This window comes from Carica papaya, chromosome 5 (genome assembly GCF_054855325.1).
Source record: "Carica papaya isolate Zhongbai chromosome 5, ASM5485532v1, whole genome shotgun sequence".
In the NCBI taxonomy this organism is placed as follows: Eukaryota; Viridiplantae; Streptophyta; class Magnoliopsida; order Brassicales; family Caricaceae; genus Carica; species Carica papaya.
The window spans coordinates 29,222,175-29,243,374 of record NC_142313.1 but is presented as its reverse complement, the minus strand read 5'-3'; the positions used below and the strand labels follow the sequence as shown (position 1 = coordinate 29,243,374).

At 46.4% G+C, this 21,200-nt stretch overlaps 7 non-coding genes and 31 pseudogenes across 7 annotated transcripts; all 38 read right to left on the bottom strand.

Annotated features, from left to right (window-relative positions):
• Window positions 1–433: 433 nt before the first annotated feature.
• Window positions 434–552, bottom strand: LOC148260479 (5S ribosomal RNA). The gene has a single exon (XR_015819943.1). It is a non-coding gene; the product is annotated as a 5S ribosomal RNA (ribosomal RNA).
• A 209-nt stretch (window positions 553–761) lies between these two features.
• On the bottom strand, window positions 762–880 carry LOC148260478 (5S ribosomal RNA; annotated as a pseudogene).
• Window positions 881–1,761: 881 nt separating this feature from the next.
• LOC148260477 (5S ribosomal RNA) lies at window positions 1,762–1,880 on the bottom strand (annotated as a pseudogene).
• Window positions 1,881–2,085: 205 nt separating this feature from the next.
• On the bottom strand, window positions 2,086–2,204 carry LOC148260476 (5S ribosomal RNA; annotated as a pseudogene).
• Window positions 2,205–2,767: 563 nt separating this feature from the next.
• LOC148260475 (5S ribosomal RNA) lies at window positions 2,768–2,886 on the bottom strand. The gene has a single exon (XR_015820236.1). It is a non-coding gene; the product is annotated as a 5S ribosomal RNA (ribosomal RNA).
• A 209-nt stretch (window positions 2,887–3,095) lies between these two features.
• On the bottom strand, window positions 3,096–3,214 carry LOC148260474 (5S ribosomal RNA; annotated as a pseudogene).
• Window positions 3,215–3,387: 173 nt separating this feature from the next.
• LOC148260473 (5S ribosomal RNA) lies at window positions 3,388–3,505 on the bottom strand (annotated as a pseudogene).
• A 557-nt stretch (window positions 3,506–4,062) lies between these two features.
• LOC148260472 (5S ribosomal RNA) lies at window positions 4,063–4,180 on the bottom strand (annotated as a pseudogene).
• Window positions 4,181–4,385: 205 nt separating this feature from the next.
• On the bottom strand, window positions 4,386–4,503 carry LOC148260471 (5S ribosomal RNA; annotated as a pseudogene).
• A 451-nt stretch (window positions 4,504–4,954) lies between these two features.
• Window positions 4,955–5,073, bottom strand: LOC148260470 (5S ribosomal RNA). The gene has a single exon (XR_015820820.1). It is a non-coding gene; the product is annotated as a 5S ribosomal RNA (ribosomal RNA).
• Window positions 5,074–5,278: 205 nt separating this feature from the next.
• Window positions 5,279–5,397, bottom strand: LOC148260469 (5S ribosomal RNA; annotated as a pseudogene).
• A 562-nt stretch (window positions 5,398–5,959) lies between these two features.
• LOC148260468 (5S ribosomal RNA) lies at window positions 5,960–6,078 on the bottom strand (annotated as a pseudogene).
• A 559-nt stretch (window positions 6,079–6,637) lies between these two features.
• Window positions 6,638–6,756, bottom strand: LOC148260467 (5S ribosomal RNA; annotated as a pseudogene).
• A 562-nt stretch (window positions 6,757–7,318) lies between these two features.
• On the bottom strand, window positions 7,319–7,437 carry LOC148260466 (5S ribosomal RNA). Its single transcript, XR_015820284.1, has one exon. It is a non-coding gene; the product is annotated as a 5S ribosomal RNA (ribosomal RNA).
• A 206-nt stretch (window positions 7,438–7,643) lies between these two features.
• On the bottom strand, window positions 7,644–7,762 carry LOC148260465 (5S ribosomal RNA; annotated as a pseudogene).
• Window positions 7,763–7,967: 205 nt separating this feature from the next.
• On the bottom strand, window positions 7,968–8,085 carry LOC148260464 (5S ribosomal RNA; annotated as a pseudogene).
• A 562-nt stretch (window positions 8,086–8,647) lies between these two features.
• LOC148260463 (5S ribosomal RNA) lies at window positions 8,648–8,766 on the bottom strand (annotated as a pseudogene).
• Window positions 8,767–10,002: 1,236 nt separating this feature from the next.
• On the bottom strand, window positions 10,003–10,121 carry LOC148260462 (5S ribosomal RNA). The gene has a single exon (XR_015820800.1). It is a non-coding gene; the product is annotated as a 5S ribosomal RNA (ribosomal RNA).
• A 295-nt stretch (window positions 10,122–10,416) lies between these two features.
• On the bottom strand, window positions 10,417–10,535 carry LOC148260461 (5S ribosomal RNA; annotated as a pseudogene).
• Window positions 10,536–11,096: 561 nt separating this feature from the next.
• Window positions 11,097–11,215, bottom strand: LOC148260460 (5S ribosomal RNA; annotated as a pseudogene).
• A 660-nt stretch (window positions 11,216–11,875) lies between these two features.
• LOC148260459 (5S ribosomal RNA) lies at window positions 11,876–11,994 on the bottom strand (annotated as a pseudogene).
• A 528-nt stretch (window positions 11,995–12,522) lies between these two features.
• LOC148260458 (5S ribosomal RNA) lies at window positions 12,523–12,641 on the bottom strand (annotated as a pseudogene).
• A 559-nt stretch (window positions 12,642–13,200) lies between these two features.
• Window positions 13,201–13,319, bottom strand: LOC148260457 (5S ribosomal RNA; annotated as a pseudogene).
• Window positions 13,320–13,880: 561 nt separating this feature from the next.
• Window positions 13,881–14,000, bottom strand: LOC148260456 (5S ribosomal RNA; annotated as a pseudogene).
• A 207-nt stretch (window positions 14,001–14,207) lies between these two features.
• LOC148260455 (5S ribosomal RNA) lies at window positions 14,208–14,326 on the bottom strand (annotated as a pseudogene).
• A 208-nt stretch (window positions 14,327–14,534) lies between these two features.
• Window positions 14,535–14,653, bottom strand: LOC148260454 (5S ribosomal RNA). Its single transcript, XR_015819529.1, has one exon. It is a non-coding gene; the product is annotated as a 5S ribosomal RNA (ribosomal RNA).
• Window positions 14,654–14,857: 204 nt separating this feature from the next.
• LOC148260453 (5S ribosomal RNA) lies at window positions 14,858–14,975 on the bottom strand (annotated as a pseudogene).
• A 561-nt stretch (window positions 14,976–15,536) lies between these two features.
• LOC148260452 (5S ribosomal RNA) lies at window positions 15,537–15,655 on the bottom strand (annotated as a pseudogene).
• Window positions 15,656–15,860: 205 nt separating this feature from the next.
• On the bottom strand, window positions 15,861–15,979 carry LOC148260451 (5S ribosomal RNA; annotated as a pseudogene).
• A 560-nt stretch (window positions 15,980–16,539) lies between these two features.
• LOC148260450 (5S ribosomal RNA) lies at window positions 16,540–16,658 on the bottom strand (annotated as a pseudogene).
• Window positions 16,659–17,220: 562 nt separating this feature from the next.
• LOC148260449 (5S ribosomal RNA) lies at window positions 17,221–17,339 on the bottom strand (annotated as a pseudogene).
• Window positions 17,340–17,543: 204 nt separating this feature from the next.
• Window positions 17,544–17,661, bottom strand: LOC148260448 (5S ribosomal RNA; annotated as a pseudogene).
• A 561-nt stretch (window positions 17,662–18,222) lies between these two features.
• On the bottom strand, window positions 18,223–18,341 carry LOC148260447 (5S ribosomal RNA; annotated as a pseudogene).
• A 205-nt stretch (window positions 18,342–18,546) lies between these two features.
• LOC148260446 (5S ribosomal RNA) lies at window positions 18,547–18,665 on the bottom strand. The gene has a single exon (XR_015820697.1). It is a non-coding gene; the product is annotated as a 5S ribosomal RNA (ribosomal RNA).
• A 560-nt stretch (window positions 18,666–19,225) lies between these two features.
• Window positions 19,226–19,344, bottom strand: LOC148260445 (5S ribosomal RNA; annotated as a pseudogene).
• Window positions 19,345–19,905: 561 nt separating this feature from the next.
• Window positions 19,906–20,011, bottom strand: LOC148260444 (5S ribosomal RNA; annotated as a pseudogene).
• Window positions 20,012–20,216: 205 nt separating this feature from the next.
• On the bottom strand, window positions 20,217–20,335 carry LOC148260443 (5S ribosomal RNA; annotated as a pseudogene).
• Window positions 20,336–20,896: 561 nt separating this feature from the next.
• On the bottom strand, window positions 20,897–21,015 carry LOC148260442 (5S ribosomal RNA; annotated as a pseudogene).
• Window positions 21,016–21,200: the final 185 nt, after the last annotated feature.

Sequence of the window (21,200 nt, the reverse complement as noted above, 5' to 3'; positions counted from 1 at the left end):
ACTCACATTTGCGAATAAACTTGAGGACCATAATTCAAGTCGCGCGTATCGTCGAAAGAATCATCTGCAAAAAAATGGGTGCAACACGAGGACTTCCTGAGAAAATAGGTGAAATATAAGGACTTCGCAGGAGGTCACCCATCCTAGTGCTACTCTCGCCCAAACACCCCTAACTTGCGGAGTTCTGATAGAATCCGTTGCATTGGTGCTGGTATGATTGCTCATGTTTCATTCTGCGCTGTAAATACATACACTTTTTCTCCCTCCATCCCCCCTCCCGTCATTTGTTTCCTTGTGCGTGCACTTTGCATCTCTCCTTCTCGTTCTAATATCGATTAAAATGCCTCTGCTTCTTGACTCACATTTGTGTATAAACCAGTGGACCCTAGTTCCAGTCGCGCGTAACGTCGAACGACTCGTCTGAAAAAAAAAATTAGTGCGACACGAGGACTTCCCAGGAGGTCACCCATCCGAGTACTACTCTCGCCCAAGCACTATTATCTGCGGAGTTCTGATGGGATCTGGTGCATTAGTGCTGGTATGATCGCACCAGTTTAATTTCGCGCTGCAAATACATAAACTCCTTCTCCTTTCTTCCCCCTCCCGTCATTTGTTTCCTTGTGCGTGCGCACTGCACCTCTCGTTCTCGTTCAAATATCAAGTAAAATGCCATGGCACCGTGACTCACATTTGCGAATAAATCTGCGGACCATAATTAAAGTCGCGCGTAACGTCTAACGGCACATCTGAAAAAAAGAAAATGGGTGCAATACGAGAACTTCCTAGGAGGGAACCCATCATTGTACTACTTTTGCCAAAGCACACTTAACTTCGGAGTTCTGATGGGATCCGGTGCATTTGTACTGGTGTGACCGCACCTGTTTAATTTCGTGCTGAAAATACATACACACCTTCTTCCCTCCCCCCCCCATCATTTGTTTCCTTGTGCGTTCACACTGCACCTCTCCTTCTCGTTGTAATATCGATAAAAATGCCCCTGATTTTTGACTCACATTTGCGTATAAACCAGCGGACCATAGTTCCAATCGAGCGTAACGTCGAACGACCCATCTGAAAAAAAATTGTTGTGATACGAGGACTTCCCAAGAGGTCACCCATCCGAGTACTACTCTCGCCCAAGCACAATTAACTGCAGAGTTCTGCTGGGATCCAGTGCATTAGTGTTGGTATGATGCCACTTGTTTAATTTTGGGCTTCAAATACAGACACTCCTTCTCTTTTCTTCCTCCTCCCGTCATTTGTTTCCTTGTGCGTGCGCACTGCACCTCCCGTACTCGTTCTAATATCAAGTAAAATGCCATGGGGACGTGACTCAAATTTGCGAATAAACCTGCGGACCATAAATCAAGTCGCGCTTAACGTCGAAAGAATCATCTACAAAAAGATGGGTGCAACACGAGAACCTTCCAAGAAAATGGGTGAAATATAAGGACTTCACTGGAGGTCACCCATCCGAGTACTTTTCTCGCCCAAGCACCCTTAACTACGGAGTTCTGATAGAATCCGTTGCATTAGTCCTGGTATGATCCCTCATGTTTCATTCTGCACTGTAAATACATACACTCTTTCTCCTTCCATCCCCCCTCCCGTCATTTGTTTCCTTGTGCGTGCACTCTGCATCTCTCTTTCTCGTTCTAATATCAAGCAATATGCCCCGGCACCGTGACTCACCTTTGCAAATGAACCAGCGGATTATAATTCCATTCGCGCATAACGTCGAACAACCCATCCGAAAAAAAATAGGTGCAACACGAGGGCTTCCCAAGTGGTCACCCATCCGAGTAATACCCTCGCCCAAGCACACTTAACTGCGGAGTTCTTATGGGATCCGGAGCTTTAGTGCTAGTATGATCGCACCTGTTTAATTTCGCGCTGCAAATACATACACTCCTTCTCCTTTCTTCCCCCTCCCGTCATTTGTTTCCTTGTGCGTTCACACTTCACCTCTCATTCTCGTTCTAATATCGATTAAAATGCCCCTGCTTCTTGACACACATTTGCGTTTAAACCAGCGGACCCTAGTTCCAGACGCGCGTAACGTCGAACGACCCGTCTGAAAAAAAATTGGTGCGACACGAGGACTTCCGAGGAGGTCACCCATCCGAGTACTAATCTCGCCCAAGCACACTTAACTGCGGAGTTCTGATGGGATCCGGTGCATTAGTGATGTTATGATCGCACCTGTTTAATTTCGCGCTGCAAATACATAAACTCATTCTCCTTTCTTCCCCCTCCCGCCATTTGTTTCCTTGTGCGTGCGCACTGCACCTCCCGTGCTGGTTCTAATATCAAGTAAAATGCTACGGTGCCGTGACTCACATTTGCGAATAAACCTGAGGACCATAATTCAAGTCGTGCGTATCGTCGAAAGAATCATCTGCAAAAAAATGGGTGCAACACGCGGATTTTCTAAGAAAATGGGTGAAATATAAGGACTTCGCAGGAGGTCACCCATCCTAGTGCTACTCTCGCCCAAACACCCCTAACTTGCGGAGTTCTGATAGAATCCGTTGCATTGGTGCTGGTATGATTGCTCATGTTTCATTCTGCGCTGTAAATACATACACTTTTTCTCCCTCCATCCCCCCTCCCGTCATTTGTTTCCTTGTGCGTGCACTCTGCATCTCTCCTTCTCGTTCTAATATCGATTAAAATGCCCCTGCTTCTTGACTCACATTTGTGTATAAACCAGTGGACCCTAGTTCCAGTCGCGCGTAACGTCGAACGACTCGTCTGAAAAAAAAAATTAGTGCAACACGAGGACTTCCCAGGAGGTCACCCATCCGAGTACTACTCTCGCCCAAGCACTATTATCTGCGGAGTTCTGATGGGATCTGGTGCATTAGTGCTGGTATGATCGCACCAGTTTAATTTCGCGCTGCAAATACATAAACTCCTTCTCCTTTCTTCCCCCTGCCGTCATTTGTTTCCTTGTGCGTGCGCACTGCACCTCTCGTTCTCGTTCAAATATCAAGTAAAATGCCATGGCACCGTGACTCACATTTGCGAATAAATCTGCGGACCATAATTAAAGTCGCGCGTAACATCGAACGGCATATCTGAAAAAAAGAAAATGGGTGCAATACGAGAACTTCCTAGGAGGGAACCCATCATTGTACTACTTTCGCCAAAGCACACTTAACTTCGGAGTTCTGATGGGATCCGGTGCATTTGTACTGGTGTGACCGCACCTGTTTAATTTCGTGCCCCTCCCATCATTTGTTTCCTTCTGTGTTCACACTGTACCTCTCCTTCTCGTTGTAATATCGATAAAAATGCCCCTGATTTTTGACTCACATTTGCGTATAAACCAGCGGACCATAGTTCCAATCGCGCGTAACGTCGAACGACCCATCTGAAAAAAAATTGTTGCGATACGAGGACTTCCCAACAGGTCACCCATCCGAGTACTACTCTCGCCCAAGCACAATTAACTGCAGAGTTCTGATGGGATCCAGTGCATTAGTGTTGGTATGATGCCACTTGTTTAATTTTGCGCTTCAAATACATACACTCCTTCTCTTTTCTTCCTCCTCCCATCATTTGTTTCCTTGTACGTGCGCACTGCACCTCCCGTACTCGTTCTAATATCAAGTAAAATGCCACGGGGACGTGACTCAAATTTGCGAATAAACCTGCGGACCATAAATCAAGTCGCGCGTAACGTCGAAAGAATCATCTGCAAAAAGATGGGTGCAACACGAGGACCTTCCAAGAAAATGGGTGAAATATAAGGACTTCATTGGAGGTCACCCATCCGAGTACTTTTCTCGCCCAAGCACCCTTAACTGCGGAGTTCTGATAGAATCCGTTGCATTAGTGCTGGTATGATCCCTCATGTTTCATTCTGCACTGCAAATACATACACTTTTTCTCCTTCCCCCCTCCCGTCATTTGTTTCCTTGTGCGTGCACTCTGCATCTCTCTTTCTCGTTCTAATATCAAGTAATATACCCCGGCACTGTGACTCACCTTTGCAAATGAACCAGCGGTTTATAATTCCATTCGCGCGTAACGTCGAACAACACATCCGAAAAAAAATAGGTGCAACACGAGGGCTTCCCAAGTGGTCACCCATCCGAGTACTACCCTCGCCCAAGCACACTTAACTGCGGAGTTCTGATGGGATCCGGAGCTTACTGCTGGTATGATCGCACCTATTTAATTTCGCGCTGCAAATACATACACTCCTTCTCCTTTCTTCCCCCTCCCGTCATTTGTTTCCTTGTGCGTTCACACTTCACCTCTCATTCTCGTTCTAATATCGATTAAAATGCCCCGGATTCTTGACTCACATTTGCGTATAAACCAGTGGACTATAGTTCCAGTCGCGCGTAATGTCGAACGACCTATCTGAAAAAATATTGTTGCGATACGAGGACTTCTCAAGAGGTCACCCATCCGAGTACTACTCTCGCCCAAGCACACTTAACTGCAGAGTTCTGATGGGATCCAGTGTATTAGTGCTGGTATGATGCCACTTGTTTAATTTTGCGCTCCAAATACATACATTTGCGAATAAACCTGCGGACCATAAATCAAGTCGCGCGTAACGTCGAAAGAATCATCTACAAAAAGATGGGTGCAACACGAGGACCTCCCAAGAAAATGTGTGAAATATAAGGACTTCGCAGGAGGTCACCCATCCGAGTACTTTTCTCGCCCAAGCACCCTTAACTATGGAGTTCTGATAGAATCCGTTGCATTAGTGCTGGTATGATCCCTCATGTTTTATTCTGCACTGCAAATACATACACTCTTTCTCCTTCCATCCCCCCTCCCGTCATTTGTTTCCTTGTGCGTGCACTCTGCATCTCTCTTTCTCGTTCTAATTTCAAGTAATATGCCCCGGCACCGTGACTCACCTTTGCAAATGAACTAGCGGTTTATAATTCCATTCGCGCGTAACGTCGAACAACCCATCCGAAAAAAATAGGTGCAACACGAGGGCTTCCCAAGTGGTCACCCATCCGAGTACTACTCTCGCCCAAGCACACTTAACTTCGGAGCTCTGATGGGATCCGGAGCTTTAGTGCTGGTATGATCGCACCTTTTTAATTTTGCCCTGCAAATACATACACTCCTTCTCCTTTCTTCCTCATCCCGTCATTTGTTTCCTTGTGCATTCACACTTCACCTCTCATTCTCGTTCTAATATCAATTAAAATGCCCCTGCTTCTTGACTCACATTTGCGTATAAACCAGCGGACCCTAGTTTCAGACGCGCGTAATGTCGAACGACCCGTCTGAAAAAAAATTAGTGCGACACGAGGACTTCCCAGGAGGTCACCCATCCGAGTACTAATCTCGCCCAAGCACAATTCACTGCGGAGTTCTGATTGGATCCAGTGCATTAGTGCTGGTATGATCGCACCTGTTTAACTTTGCGCTCCAAATACATAAACTCATTCCCCTTTCTTCCCCCTCCCGTCATTTGTTTCCTTTTGCGTGCGCACTGCACCTCCCGTTCTCGTTCTAATATCAAGTAAAATGCTACAGCGCCGTGACTCACATTTGCGAATAAACCTGAGGACCATAATTCAAGTCGCGCGTATCGTCAAAAGAATCATCTGCAAAAAAATGGGTGCAACACGAGGACTTCCTAAGAAAATGGGTGAAATATAAGGACTTCGCAGGAGGTCACCCATCCTAGTGTTTCTCTCGCCCAAGCACCCTTAACTTGCGGAGTTCTGATAGAATCCGTTGCATTGGTGCTGGTATGATTGCTCATGTTTCATTCTGCGCTGCAAATACATACACTTTTTCTCCCTCCATCCCCCCTCCCGTCATTTGTTTCCTTGTGCGTGCACTCTACACCTCTCTTTCTCGTTCTAATATCAATTAAAATGCCCCTGCTTCTTGACTCACATTTATGTATAAACCAGTGGACCCTAGTTCCAGTCGCGCGTAACGTCGAACGACCCGTCTGAAAAAAAAATTAGTGCGACACGAGGACTTCCCAGGAGGTAACCCATCCGAGTACTACTCTCGCCCAAGCACACTTAAATGCAGTGTTCTGATGGGATCTGGTGCATTAGTGCTGGTATGATCACAGCTGTTTAATTTTGCGCTGCAAATACATAAACTCATTCCCCTTTCTTCCCCCTCCCGTCATTTGATTCCTTGTGCGTGCGCACTGCACCTCCCGTTCTCGTTCTAATATCAAGTAAAATTCTACAGCGCCGTGACTCACATTTGCGAATAAACCTGAGGACCATAATTCAAGTCGCGCGTAACGTCGAAAGAATCATCTGCAAAAAAATGGGTGCAACACGAGGACTTCATAAGAAAATGGGTGAAATATAAGGACTTCGCAGGAGGTAACCTATGCTTGTACCACTCTCGCCCAAGCACCCTTACCTACGGAGTTCTGATAGAATCCGTAGCATTAGTGCTGGTATGATCGCACCTGTTTCATTTCGTGCTGAAAATTCATACACTACTTCTCCTTCCCTCCCCCTCCCATCAATTGTTTCCTTGTGCGTTCACACTGCACCTCTCCTTCTCGTTCTAATATCGATTAAAATGCCCCTGCTTCTTGACTAACAATTGCGTATAAACCAGCGGACCCCAATTCCAATCGCGCGTAACGTCGAACGAGCCGTCTGAAAAAAAATTTGTGCGACACGAGGACTTCCCAAGAGGTCACACATCTGAGTACTACTCTCGCCCGAGCACACTTAACTGCGGAGTTCTAATAGGATCCGGTGCATTAGTGCTGGTATGATCGCACCAGTTTAATTCTGCGCTGCAAATACATAAACTCCTTCTCCTTTCTTCCCCTTCCCGTCATTTGTTTCCTTGTGCATGCGCACTGCACCTCCCGTGCTTATTCTAATATCAAGTAAAATACTACGGTGCCGTGACTCACATTTGCGAATAAACCTGAGGACCATAATTCAAGTCGCGCGTATCGTCGAAAGAATCATCTGCAAAAAAATGGGTGCAACGCGAGGACTTCCTAAGAAAATGGGTGAAATATAAGGACTTCGCAGGAGGTCACCCATTCTAGTGCTACTCTCGCCCAAGCACCCTTAACTTGCGGAGTTCTGATAGAATCCGTTGCATTGGTGCTGGCATGATTGCTCATGTTTTATTCTGGGCTGCAAATACATACACTTTTTCTCCCTCCATCCCCCCTCCTGTCATTTGTTTCCTTGTGCGTGCACTCTGCATCTCTTCTTCTCGCTCTAATATCGATTAAAATGCCCCTGCTTCTTGACTCACATTTGCGTATAAACCAGTGGACCCCCGTTCCAGTCGCGCTTAACGTCGAACGACCCGTCTGAAAAAAAAATTAGTGCGACACGAGGACTTCCCAGGAGGTCACCCATCCGAGTACTACTCTCGTCCAAGCACAATTAACTGCGGAGTTCTGATGGGATCCGGTGCATTAGTGCTGGTATGATCGCACCCGTTTAATTTTGCGCTGCAAATACATAAACTCTTTCTCCTTCCATCCCCCCTCCCGTCATTTGTTTCCTTATGCGTGCACTCTGCATCTCTCTTTCTCGTTCTAATATCAAGTAATATGCCCCGGCACCGTGACTCACCTTTGCAAATAAACCAGCGGTTTATAATTCCATTCGCGCGTAACGTCGAACAACCCATCCAAAAAAAAATAGGAGCAACACGAGGGCTTCCCAGGTGGTCACCAATCCGAGTACTACTCTCGCCCAAACACATTTAACTGCGGAGTTCTGATGGGATCCGGAGCTTTAGTGCTGGTATGATCGCACCTATTTAATTTCGCGCTGCAAATACATACACTCCTTCTCTTTTCTTCCCCCTCCCGTCATTTGTTTCCTTGTGCGTTCACACTTCACCTCTCATTCTCGTTCTAATATCGATTGAAATGCCCCTGCTTCTTGACTCACATTTGCGTATAAACCAGCGGACCATAGTTCCAGACGCGTGTAACGTCGAACAACCCGTCTGAAAAAAAATTGGTGCGACACGAGGACTTCCCAGGAGGTCAACCATCCGAGTACTAATCTCGCCAAGCACACTTAACTGCGGAGTTCTGATGGGATCCGGGGCTTTAGTGCTGGTATGATCGCACCTGTTTAATTTCGCGCTGCAAATACATACACTCCTTCACCTTTCTTCCTCCTCCCGTCATTTGTTTTCTTGTGCTTTCACACTTCACCTCTCATTCTCGTTCTAATATCGATTAAAATGCCCCTGCTTCTTGACTCACATTTGCGTATAAACCAGCGGACCCTAGTTCCAGATGCGCGTAACGTCGAACGACCCGTCTGAAAAAAAAAAATTAGTGCGACACGAGGACTTCACAAGAAAATTGGTGAAATATAAGGACTTCGCAGGAGATAACACATGCTAGTACTACTCTCGCTCAAGTACCCTTACCTACGGAGTTCTGATAGAATCCGTTGCATTAGTGTTGGTATGATCGTACCTGTTTCATTTCGTGCTGAAAATACATACACTCCTTCTCCTTGCCTCCCCCTCCCATCAATTGTTTCCTTGTGCGTTCACACTGAACATCTCCTTCTCGTTCTAATATCGATTAAAATGCTCCTGCTTTTTGACTCACATTTGAGTATAAACCAGCGGACCCTAGTTCCAGTCGCGCGTAACGTCGAAGGACCTGTCTGAAAAAAAATTGGTGCGACATGAGGACTTCCCAGGAGGTCACCTATCTGAGTACTACTCACGCCCAAGCACACTTAACTGCGGAGTTTTGATGGGATCCGGTGCATTAGTGCTGGTATGATCGCACCCGTTCAATTCAGCGCTGCAAATACATAAACTCATTCTCCTTTCTTGCCCCTCCCGTCATTTGTTTCCTTGTGCGTGCGCACTGCACCTCCCGTGCTCGTTCTAATATCAAGTAAAATGCTACGGTGCCGTAACTCACATTTGCGAATAAACCTGAAGACTATAATTCAAGTCGCGCGTATCGTCGAAAGAATCATCTGCAAAAAAATGGGTGGAACACGAGGACTTCCTAAAAAAATGGGTGAAATATAAGGACTTCGCAGGAGGTCACCCATCCTAGTGCTACTCTCGCCCAAGCACCCTTAACTTGCGGAGTTCTGATAGAATCCGTTGCATTGGTGCTGGTATGATTGCTCATGTTTCATTCTGTGCTGCAAATACATACACTTTTTCTCCCTCCACCCCCCCTCCCGTCATTTGTTTCCTTGGGCGTGCACTCTGCATCTCTCCTTCTCGTTCTAATATCGATTAAAATGCCCCTGATTCTTGACTCACATTTGCGTATAAACCAGCGGACCAAAGTTCCAGTCGCGCGTAACGTCGAACGACCCATCTGAAAAAAAATTGTTGCGATATGAGGACTTCCCAAGAGGTCACCCATCCAAGTGCTACTCTCACCCAAGCACACTTAACTGCAGAGTTGTGATGGGATCCAGTGCATTAGTGCTGGTATGATGCCACTTGTTTAATTTTGCGCTTCAAATACATACACTCCTCTTTTATTCCACCTCCCGTCATTTGTTTCCTTGTGCGTGCGCACTGCACCTCCCGTACTCGTTCTAATATCAAGTAAAATGTCACGGCGCCGTGACTCAAATTTGCGAATAAACCTATGGACCATAAATCAAGTCGCGCGTAACGTCGAAAGAATCATCTGCAAAAAATGGGTGCAACACGAGGACCTCCCAAGAAAATGGGTGAAATATAAGGACTTCGCAGGAGGTCACCCATCCGAGTACTTTTCTCGCCCAAGCACCCTTAACTGCGGAGTTCTGATAGAATTCGTTGCATTAGTGCTGGTATGATCTCTCATGTTTCATTCTGCACTGCAAATACATACACTCTTTCTCCTCCCATCCATCCTCCCGTCATTTGTTTCCTTGTGCGTGCACTCTGCATCTCTCTTTCTCGTTCTAATATCAAGTAATATGCCCCAGCACCGTGACTCAACTTTGCAAATGAACCAGTGGTTTATAATTCCATTCGCGCGTAACGTCGAACAACCCATCTGAAAAAAAATAGGTGCAACACGAGGGCTTCCCAAGTGGTCACCCATCCGAGTACTACCCTCGCCCAAGCACACTTAACTGCGGAGTTCTGATGGGATCCAGAGCTTTAGTGCTGGTATGATCGCACCTGTTTAATTTCGCACTACGAATACATACACTCCTTCTCCTTTCTTTCCCCTCTGGTAATTTGTTTCCTTGTGCGTTCACACTTCACCTCTCATTCTCGTTCTAATATCGATTAAAATGCCCCTGCTTCTTGACTCACAATTGCGCATAAACCAGCGGACCCTAGTTCCAGTCGCACCTCTCATTCTCGTTCTAATATCGATTAAAATGCCCCTGCTTCTTGACTCACAATTGCGCATAAACCAGCGGACCCTAGTTCCAGTCGCGCGTAACGTCGAACGACCCGTTTGAAAAAAAATTGGTGCGACACGAGGACTTCCCAAGAGGTCACCCATCCGAGTACTACTCTCGCCCAAGCACACTTAACTGCGGAGTTCTTATGGGATCCGGTGCATTAGTGCTGGAATTATTTCACCTGTTTAATTTTGCGCTGCAAATACATAAACTCATTCCCCTTTCGTCCCCCTCCCGTCATTTGTTTCCTAGTGCGTGCGCACTGCAGCTCCCGTTCTCATTCTAATATCAAGTAAAATGCTACAGCGCCGTGACTCACATTTGCGAATTAACCTGAGGACCATAATTCAAGTGCGCGTAACGTCGAAAGAATCATCTGCAAAAAAATGGGTGCAACACGAGGACTTCCTAAGAAAATGGGTGAAATATAAGGACTTCGCAGGAGGTCACCCATCCTAGTGTTTCTCTCGCCCAAGCACCCTTAACTTGCGGAGTTCTGATAGAATCCGTTGCATTGGTGCTGGTATGATTGCTCATGTTTCATTCTGCGCTGCAAATACATACACTTTTTCTCCCTCCATCCCCCCTCCCGTCATTTGTTTCCTTGTGCGTGCACTCTGCACCTCTCTTTCTCGTTCTAATATCAATTAAAATGCCCCTGCTTCTTGACTCACATTTATGTATAAACCAGTGGACCCTAGTTCCAGTCGCGCGTAACGTCGAACGACCCGTCTGAAAAAAAAATTAGTGCGACACGAGGACTTCCCAGGATGTCACCCATCCGAGTACTGCTCTCGCCCAAGCATACTTAACTGCGGAGTTTTGATGGGATCCGATGCATTAGTACTGGTATGATCGCACATGTTTAATTTCGCGCTGCAAATACATAAACTCATTCTCCTTTCTTTCCCCTCCCGTCATTTGTTTCCTTGTGCGTGCGCACTGCACCTCTCGTTCTCGTTCAAATATCAAGTAAAATGCCACGGCACCGTGACTCACATTTGCGAATAAATCTACGGACCATCATTAAAGTCGCGCGTAACGTCGAACGGCACATCTGAAAAAAAGAAAATTGGTGCAACACGAGAACTTCCCAGGAGGTAACCCATCATTGCACTACTTTCGCCAAAGCACACTTAACTGCATAGTTCTGATGGGATCTGCAAAAAAATGGGTGCAACACGAGGACTTCCTAAGAAAATGGGTGAAATATAAGGACTTCGCAGGAGGTCACCCATCCTAGTGCTACTCTCACCCAACCACCCTTAACTTGCGGAGTTCTGATAGAATCCGTTGCATTGGAGCTGGTATGATTGCTCATGTTTCATTCTGCGCTGCATACACTTTTTCTCCCTCCATCCCCCCTCCCGTAATTTGTTTCCATGTGCGTGCACTCTGCATCTCTCCTTCTCGTTCTAATATCGATTAAAATGCCCCTGCTTCTTGACTCATATTTACGTTTAAACCAGTGGACCCTAGTTCCAGTCGCGCGTAACGTCGAACGACCCGTCTGAAAAAAAAAATTAGTGCGACACGAGGACTTCCCAGGAGGTCACCCATCCGAGTACTAATCTCGCCCAAGCACACTTAACTGCGGAGTTTTAATAGAATCCGGTGCATTAGTGCTGGTATGATCGCACCTATTTAATTTCACGCTGCAAATACATAAACTCCTTCTCCTTTCTTCCCCCTCCCGTCATTTGTTTCCTTGTACGTGCGCAATGCACCTTACGTTCTCATTCAAATATCAAGTAAAACGGCGCCGTGACTCACATTTGCGAATAAACCTGAGGACCATAATTCATCTGCAAAAAAATGGGTGCAACACAAGGACTTCACAAGAAAATGGGTGAAATATAAGGACTTCGCAGGAGGTAACCCATGCTAGTACTACTCTCGCCCAAGCACCATTACCTACGGAGTTCTGATAGAATCCGAAGCATTGGTGCTGGTATGATTGCACCTGTTTCATTTCGTGCTGAAAATACATACACTCCTTCTCTTTCCCTCCCCCTCCCATCAATTGTTTCATTGTGCGTTCACACTGCACCTCTCCTTCTCGTTCTAATATCGATTAAAATGCCCCTGCTTCTTGACTCACATTTGCGTATAAACCAGCGGACCATAGTTCCAGTCGCGCGTAACGTCGAACGACCCGTCTGAAAAAAAATTGGTGCGACACAAGGACTTCCCAAGAGGTCACCCATCCGAGTACTACTCTCGGCCAAGCAAACTTAACTGCAGAGTTCTGATGGGATCCAGTGCATTAGTGCTGGTATGATCGCACCCGTTTAATTCCGCGCTGCAAATACATAAACTCCTTCTCCTTTCTTCCCCCTCCCGTCATTTGTTTCCTTGTACGAGCGCAATGCACCTTATGTTCTCATTCAAATATCAAGTAAAATGCCACGGCGCCGTGACTCACATTTGCGAATAAACCTGAGGACCATAATTCAAGTCGCGCGTAATGTCGAAAGAATCATCTGTAAAAAAATGAGTGCAACACAAGGACTTCACAAGAAAATGGGTGAAATATAAGGACTTCGCACGAGGTAACCCATGCTAGTACTACTCTCGCCCACGCACCATTACCTACGGAGTTCTGATAGAATCCGAAGCATTGGTGCTGGTATGATCGCACCTGTTTCATTTCGTGCTGAAAATACATACACTCCTTCTCTTTCCCTCCCTCTCCCATCAATTGTTTCATTGTGCGTTCACACTGCACCTCTCCTTCTCGTTCTAAGATCGATTAAAATGCCCCTGCTTCTTGACTCACATTTGCGTATAAACCAGTGGACCATAGTTCCAGTCGCGCGTAATGTCGAACAACCCGTCTGAAAAAAAATTGGTGCGACACAAGGACTTCCCAAGAGGTCACCAATTCGAGTACTACTCTCGCCAAAGCACACTTAACTGCGGAGTTCTGACGGGATCCGGTGCATTAGTGCTGGTATGATCGCACCCGTTTAATTCCGCACTGCAAATACATAAACTCCTTCTCCTTTCTTCCCCCTCCCGTCATTTCTTTCCTTGTGCGTGCGCACTGCACCTCCCGTGCTCGTTCTAATATCAAGTAAAATACTACGGTGTCGTGACTCACATTTGCGAATTAACCTGAGGACCATAATTCAAGTCGCGCGTAACGTCGAAAGAATCATCTGTTAAAAAATGGGTGCAACACGAGGACTTCAGAAGAAAATGGGTGAAATATAAGGACTTTGCACGAGGTAACCCATGCTAGTACTACTCTCGCCCAAGCACCTTACCTACGGAGTTCTGATAGAATCCGATGCATTAGTACTGGTATGATCGCACCTGTTTCATTTCATGCTGAAAATACATACACTCTTTCTCCTTCCCTCCCCCTCCCGTCATTTGTTTCCTTGTGCGTGCACTCTGCATCTCTCCTTCTCGTTCTAATACCGATTAAAATGCCCCTACTTCCTGACTCACATTTGCATATAAACCAGGGGACCCTAGTTGCAGTCGCACATAACGTCGAACGACCCGTCTGAAAAAAAAAAATTAAGGCGACACGAGTACTTCCCAGGAGGTCACCCATCCGGGTACTACTCTCGCCCAAGCACCTTTAACTTGCGGAGTTCTGATAGAATCCGTTGCATTGGTGCTGGTATGATTGCTCATGTTTCATTCTGCGCTGCAAATACATATACTTTTTCTACTTCCATCCCCCCTCCCGTCATTTGTTTCCTTGTGCGTGCACTCTGCATCTCTCTTTCTCGTTCTAATATCAATTAAAATGCTCCTGCTTCTTGACTCACATTTGCGTATAAACCAGTGGACCCTTGTTCCAGTCGCGCGTAACGTCGAACGACCCGTCTGAAAAAAAAATTAATGCGACACGAGGATTTCCCAAGAGGTAACCCATTCGAGTACTACTCTCGCCCAAGCATACTTAACTACGGAGTTCTGATGGGATCCGGTGCATTAGTGCTGGTATGATCGAACCTGTTTAATTTCGCGCTGCAAATACATAAACTCCTTCTCCTTTATTCCCCCTCCCGTCATTTGTTTCCTTGTGCGTGCGCACTGCACCTCTCGTTCTCGCTCAAATATCAAGTAAAATGCCACGGCGCCGTGACTCACATTTGCGTATAAATCTGCGGACCATAATTAAGGTCGCGCGTAAGGTCGAACGACACATCTGAAAAAAAAAAATGGGTGCGACACGAGGACTTCCCAAGAGGTCACCCATCCGAGTACTACTCTCGCCCATGCACACTTAACTGCGGAGTTCTGATGGGATCCGGTGCATTTGTGCTGGTGTGACCGCACCTGTTTAATTTCGTGCTGAAAATACATACACTCCTTCTTCCCTCCCCCCCTCCCATCATTTGTTTCCTTGTGCGTTCACACTGCACCTCTCCTTCTCGTTCTAATATCGATTAAAATGCCCCTAATTCTTGACTCACATTTGCGTATAAACCAGCGGACCATAGTTCTAGTCGCGCGTAACGTAGAACAACCCATCTGAAAAAAAATTATTGCGATACGAGGACTTCCCAAGAGGTCACCCATCCAAGTACTACACTCGCCCAAGCACACTTAACTGTAGAGTTCTGATGGGATCCAGTGCATTAGTGCTGGTATAATGCCACTTGTTTAATTTTGCGCTTTAAATACATACACTCCTTCTCTTTTCTTCCACCTCCCATCATTTGTTTCCTTGTGCGTGCGCACTGCACCTCCCGTACTCGTTCTAATATCAAGTAAAATGCCACGGCGCCGTGACTCACATTTGCGAATAAACCTGCGGATCATAAATCAAGTCGCGCGTAACGTCGAAAGAATCATATGCAAAAAGATGGGTGCAACACGAGGACCTCCCAAGAAAATGGGTGAAATATAAGGACTTCGCAGGAGGTCACCCATCCGAGTACTTTTCTCGCCCAAGCACCGTTAACTGCAGAGTTCTGATAGAATCCGTTGCATTAGTGCGGGTATGATCCCTCATGTTTCATTCTGCACTGCAAATACATACACTCTTTCTCCTCCCATCCCCCCTCCCGTCATTTGTTTCCTTGTGCGTGCACTCTGCATCTCTCTTTCTCGTTCTAATATCAAGTAATATGCCCCCGCACCGTGACTCACCTTTGCAAATGAACCAGCGGTTTATAATTCCATTCGCGCGTAACATCGAACAACCAATCCGAAAAAAAATAGGTACAACACGAGGGCTTCCCAAGCGGTCACCTATCCGAGTACTACTCTCGCCCAAGCACACTTAACTGCGGAGTTCTGATGGGATCCGTGGCTTTAGTGCTGGTATGATCGCACCTGTTTAATTTCGCGATGCAAATACATACACTCCTTCTCCTTTCTTCCCCCTCCCGTCATTTGTATCCTTGTGCGTTAACACTTCACCTCTCATTCTCGTTCTAATATCGATTAAAATGCCCCTGCTTATTGACTCACATTTGCGTATAAATCAGCGGACCCTAGTTCCAGACGCGCCTAACGTCGAATGACCTGTCTGAAAAAAAATTGGTGCGACACGAGGACTTCTCAGGAGGTCACCCATCCGAGTTCTAATCTCGCCTAAGCACACTTAACTGCAGAGTTCTGATGGGATCCGGTGCCACAGTGCTGGTATGATCGCACCTATTTAATTTTGCGCTACAAATACATAAACTCATTCCCCTTTCTTCCCCCTCCCGTCATTTGTTTCCTTGTGCGTGCGCACTGCACCTCCCGTTCTCGTTCTAATATCAAGTAAAATGTCACGGCGCCGTGACTCACATTTGCGAATAAACCTGAGGACCATAATTCAAGTCGCGCGTAACGTCGAAAGAATCATCAGTAAAAAAATGGGTGCAACACGAGGACTTCACAAGAAAATGGGTGAAATATAAGGACTTCGCAGGAGGTAACCCATGCTAGTACTACTCTCGCCCAAGCACCCTTACCTACAGAGTTCTGATAGAATCCGTTGCATTAGTGCTGGTATGATCGCACCTGTTTCATTTCTTGCTGAAAATACATACACTCCTTCTCCTTCCTTCCCGCTCCCATCAATTGTTTCCTTGTGCGTTCACACTGCACCTCTACTTCTCGTTCTAATATCGATTAAAATGCCCCTGCTTCTTGACTCACATTTGCGTATAAACCAGCGGACCCTAGTTCCAGTCGCGCGTAACGTCGAACGACCCGTCTGAAAAAAAATTTGGTGCGACACGAGGACTTCCCAGGAGATCACCAATTCGAGTACTACTCTCGCCAAAGCACACTTAACTGCGGAGTTCTGACGGGATTCGGTGCATTAGTGCTGGTATGATCGCACCCGTTTAATTCCGCGCTGCAAATACATAAACTCCTTCTCCTTTCTTCCCCCTCCCGTCATTTGTTTCCTTGTGCGTGTGCACTGCACCTTCCGTGCTCCTTCTAATATAAAGTAAAATGCTACGGTGCCGTGACTCACAATTGCGAATAAACCTGAGGACCATAATTCAAGTCGCGCGTATCGTCGAAAGAATCATCTGAAAAAAAATGGGTGGAACACGAGGACTTCCTAAGAAAATGGGTGAAATATAAGGACTTCGCATGAGGTCACCCATCCTAGTGCTACTCTCGCCCAAGCACCCTTAACTTGCGAAGTTCTGATAGAATCCGTTGCATTGGTGCTGGTATGATTGCTCATGTTTCATTCTGCGCTGCAAATACATACACTTTTTCTCCCTCCATCCCCCCTCCCGTCATTTGTTTCCTTGTGCGTGCACTCTGCATCTCTCCTTCTCGTTCTAATATCGATTAAAATGCCCCTGCTTCTTGACTCACATTTGCGTATAAACCAGTAGACCCTAGTTCCAGTCGCGCGTAACGTCGAACGACCCGTCTGAAAAAAAAATTAGTGCGACACGAGGACTTCCCAAGAGGTCACCCATCCGAGTACTACTCTTGCCCATGCACACTTAACTGCGGAGTTCTGATGGGATCCGGAGCATTTGTGCTGGTGTGACCGCACCTGTTTAATTTCGTGCTGAAAATACATACACTCCTTCTTCCCTCCCCCCCTCCCATCATTTGTTTCCTTGTGCGTTCACACTGCACCTCTCCTTCTCGTTCTAATATCGATTAAAATGCCCCTAATTCTTGACTCACATTTGCGTATAAACCAGCGGACCATAGTTCTAGTTGCGCGTAACGTCGAACAACCCATCTGAAAAAAAATTATTGCGATACGAGGACTTCCCAAGAGGTCACCCATCCGAGTACTACACTCGCCCAAACACACTTAACTGTAGAGTTCTGATGGGATCCAGTGCATTAGTGCTGGTATGATGCCACTTGTTTAATTTTGCGCTTTAAATACATACACTCCTTCTCTTTTCTTCCACCTCCCGTCATTTGTTTCCTTGTGCGTGCGCACTGCACCTCCCGTACTCGTTCTAATATCAAGTAAAATGCCACGGCGCCGTGACTCACATTTGCGAATAAACCTGCGGATCATAAATCAAGTCGCGCGTAACGTCGAAAGAATCATATGCAAAAAGATGGGTGCAACACGAGGACCTCCCAAGAAAATGGGTGAAATATAAGGACTTCGCAGGAGGTCACCCATCCGAGTACTTTTCTCGCCCAAGCACCGTTAACTGCGGAGTTCTGATAGAATCCGTTGCATTAGTGCGGGTATGATCCCTCATGTTTCATTCTGCACTGCAAATACATACACTCTTTCTCCTCCCATCCCCCCTCCCGTCATTTGTTTCCTTGTGCGTGCACTCTGCATCTCTCTTTCTCGTTCTAATATCAAGTAATATGCCCCCGCACCGTGACTCACCTTTGCAAATGAACCAGCGGTTTATAATTCCATTCGCGCGTAACATCGAACAACCAATCCGAAAAAAAATAGGTACAACACGAGGGCTTCCCAAGTGGTCACCTATCCGAGTACTACTCTCGCCCAAGCACACTTAACTGCGGAGTTCTGATGGGATCCGTGGCTTTAGTGCTGGTATGATCGCACCTGTTTAATTTCGCGATGCAAATACATACACTCCTTCTCCTTTCTTCCCCCTCCCGTCATTTGTATCCTTGTGCGTTAACACTTCACCTCTCATTCTCGTTCTAATATCGATTAAAATGCCCCTGCTTATTGACTCACATTTGCGTATAAATCAGCGGACCCTAGTTCCAGACGCGCCTAACGTCGAATGACCTGTCTGAAAAAAAATAAGTGCGACACGAGGACTTCCCAGAAGGTCACCCATCCGAGTACTAATCTCGCCTAAGCACACTTAACTGCAGAGTTCTGATGGGATCCGGTGCCACAATGCTAGTATGATCGCACCTGTTTAATTTTACGCTACAAATACATAAACTCATTCCCCTTTCTTCCCCCTCCCGTCATTTGTTTCCTTGTGCGTGCTCACTGCACCTCCCGTTCTCGTTCTAATATCAAGTAAAATGCCACGGCGCCGTGACTCACATTTGCGAATAAACCTGAGGACCATAATTCAAGTCGCGCGTAACGTCGAAAGAATCATCAGTAAAAAAATGGGTGCAACACGAGGACTTCACAAGAAAATGGGTGAAATATAAGAACTTCGCAGGAGGTAACCCATGCTAGTACTACTCTCGCCCAAGCACCCTTACCTACAGAGTTCTGATAGAATCCGTTGCATTAGTGCTGGTATGATCGCACCTGTTTCATTTCTTGCTGAAAATACATACACTCCTTCTCCTTCCTTCCCGCTCCCATCAATTGTTTCCTTGTGCGTTCACACTGCACCTCTACTTCTCGTTCTAATATCGATTAAAATGCCCCTGCTTCTTGACTCACATTTGCGTATAAACCAGCGGACCCTAGTTCCAGTCGCGCGTAACGTCGAACGACCCGTCTGAAAAAAAAATTGGTGCGACACGAGGACTTCCCAGGAGATCACCAATTCGAGTACTAATCTCGCCCAAGCACACTTAACGGCGGAGTTCTGACGGGATTCGGTGCATTAGTGCTGGTATGATCGCACCCGTTTAATTCCGCGCTGCAAATACATAAACTCATTCTCCTTTCTTCCCCCTCCCGCCATTTGTTTCCTTGTGCGTGCGCACTGTACCTCCCGTGCTGGTTCTAATATCAAGTAAAATGCTACGGTGCCGTGACTCACATTTGCGAATAAACCTGAGGACCATAATTCAAGTCATGCGTATCGTCGAAAGAATCATCTGCAAAAAAATGGGTGCAACACGCGGACTTTCTAAGAAAATGGGTGAAATATAAGGACTTCGCAGGAGGTCACCCATCCTAGTGCTACTCTCGCCCAAGCACCCCTAACTTGCGGAGTTCTGATAGAATCCGTTGCATTGGTGCTGGTATGATTGCTCATGTTTCATTATGCGCTGCAAATACATACACTTTTTCTCCCTCCATCCCCCCTCCCGTCATTTGTTTCCTTGTGCGTGCACTCTACACCTCTCTTTCTCGTTCTAATATCAAGTAATATGCCCCGGCACCGTGACTCAACTTTGTAAATGAACCAGCGGTTTATAATTCCATTCGCGCGTAACGTCGAACAACCCATCCAAAAAAAAATAGGTGCAACAAGTGGTCACCCATCCGAGTACTACCCTCGCCCAAGCACACTTAACTGCGGAGTTCTGATGGGATCCGGAGCTTTAGTGCTGGTATGATCGCACCTGTTTAATTTCGCGCTACGAATACATACACTCCTTCTCCTTTCTTCCCCCTCTGGTCATTTGTTTCCTTGTGCGTTCACACTTCACCTCTCATTCTCGTTCTAATATCGATTAAAATGCTCCTGTTTCTTGACTCACATTTGCGCATAAACCAGCGGACCCTAGTTCCAGTCGCTAGTAACGTCGAACGACCCATCTGAAAAAAAATTGGTGCGACACGAGGACTTCCCAAGAGGTCACCCATCCGAGTACTACTCTCGCCCAAGCACACTTAACTGCGGAGTTCTTATGGGATCCGGTGCACTAGTGCTGGAATGATTTCACCTGTTTAATTTCGCGCTGCAAATACATAAACTCATTCCCCTTTCATCCCCCTCACGTCATTTGTTTCCTAGTGCGTGCGCACTGCAGCTCCCGTTCTCGTTCTAATATCAAGTAAAATGCTTCAGCGCCGTGACTCACATTTGTGAATTAACCTAAGGACCATAATTCAAGTCGCGCGTAACGTCGAAAGAATCGTCTGCAAAAAAATGGGTGCAACACGAGAACTTCCTAAGAAAATGGGTGAAATATAAGGACTTCGCAGGAGGTCACCCATCCTAGTGCTACTCTCGCCCAAGCACCCTTAACTTGCGAAGTTCTGATAGAATCCGTTGCATTGGTGCTGATATGATTGCTAATGTTTCATTTTACGCTGCAAATACATACACTTTTTCTCCCTCCATCCCCCCTCCCGTCATTTGTTTCCTTGTGCGTGCACTCTGCATCTCTCCTTCTCGTTCTAATATCGATTAAAATGCCCCTGCTTCTTGACTCACATTTACGTATAAACCAGCAGACCCTAGTTCCAGTCGCGCGTAACGTCGAACGACCTGTCTGGAAAAAAATTAGTGCGACACGAGGACTTCCCAGGATGTCACCCATCCGAGTACTGCTCTCGCCCAAGCATACTTAACTGCGGAGTTTTGATGGGATCCGGTGCATTAGTACTGGTATGATCGCACATGTTTAATTTCGCGCTGCAAATACATAAACTCATTCTCCTTTCTTCCCCCTCCCGTCATTTGTTTCCTTGTGCATGCGCACTGCACCTCTCGTTCTCGTTCAAATATCAAGTAAAATGCCACGGCACTGTGACTCACATTTGCGAATAAATCTGCGGACCATAATTAAAGTCGCGCGTAACGTCGA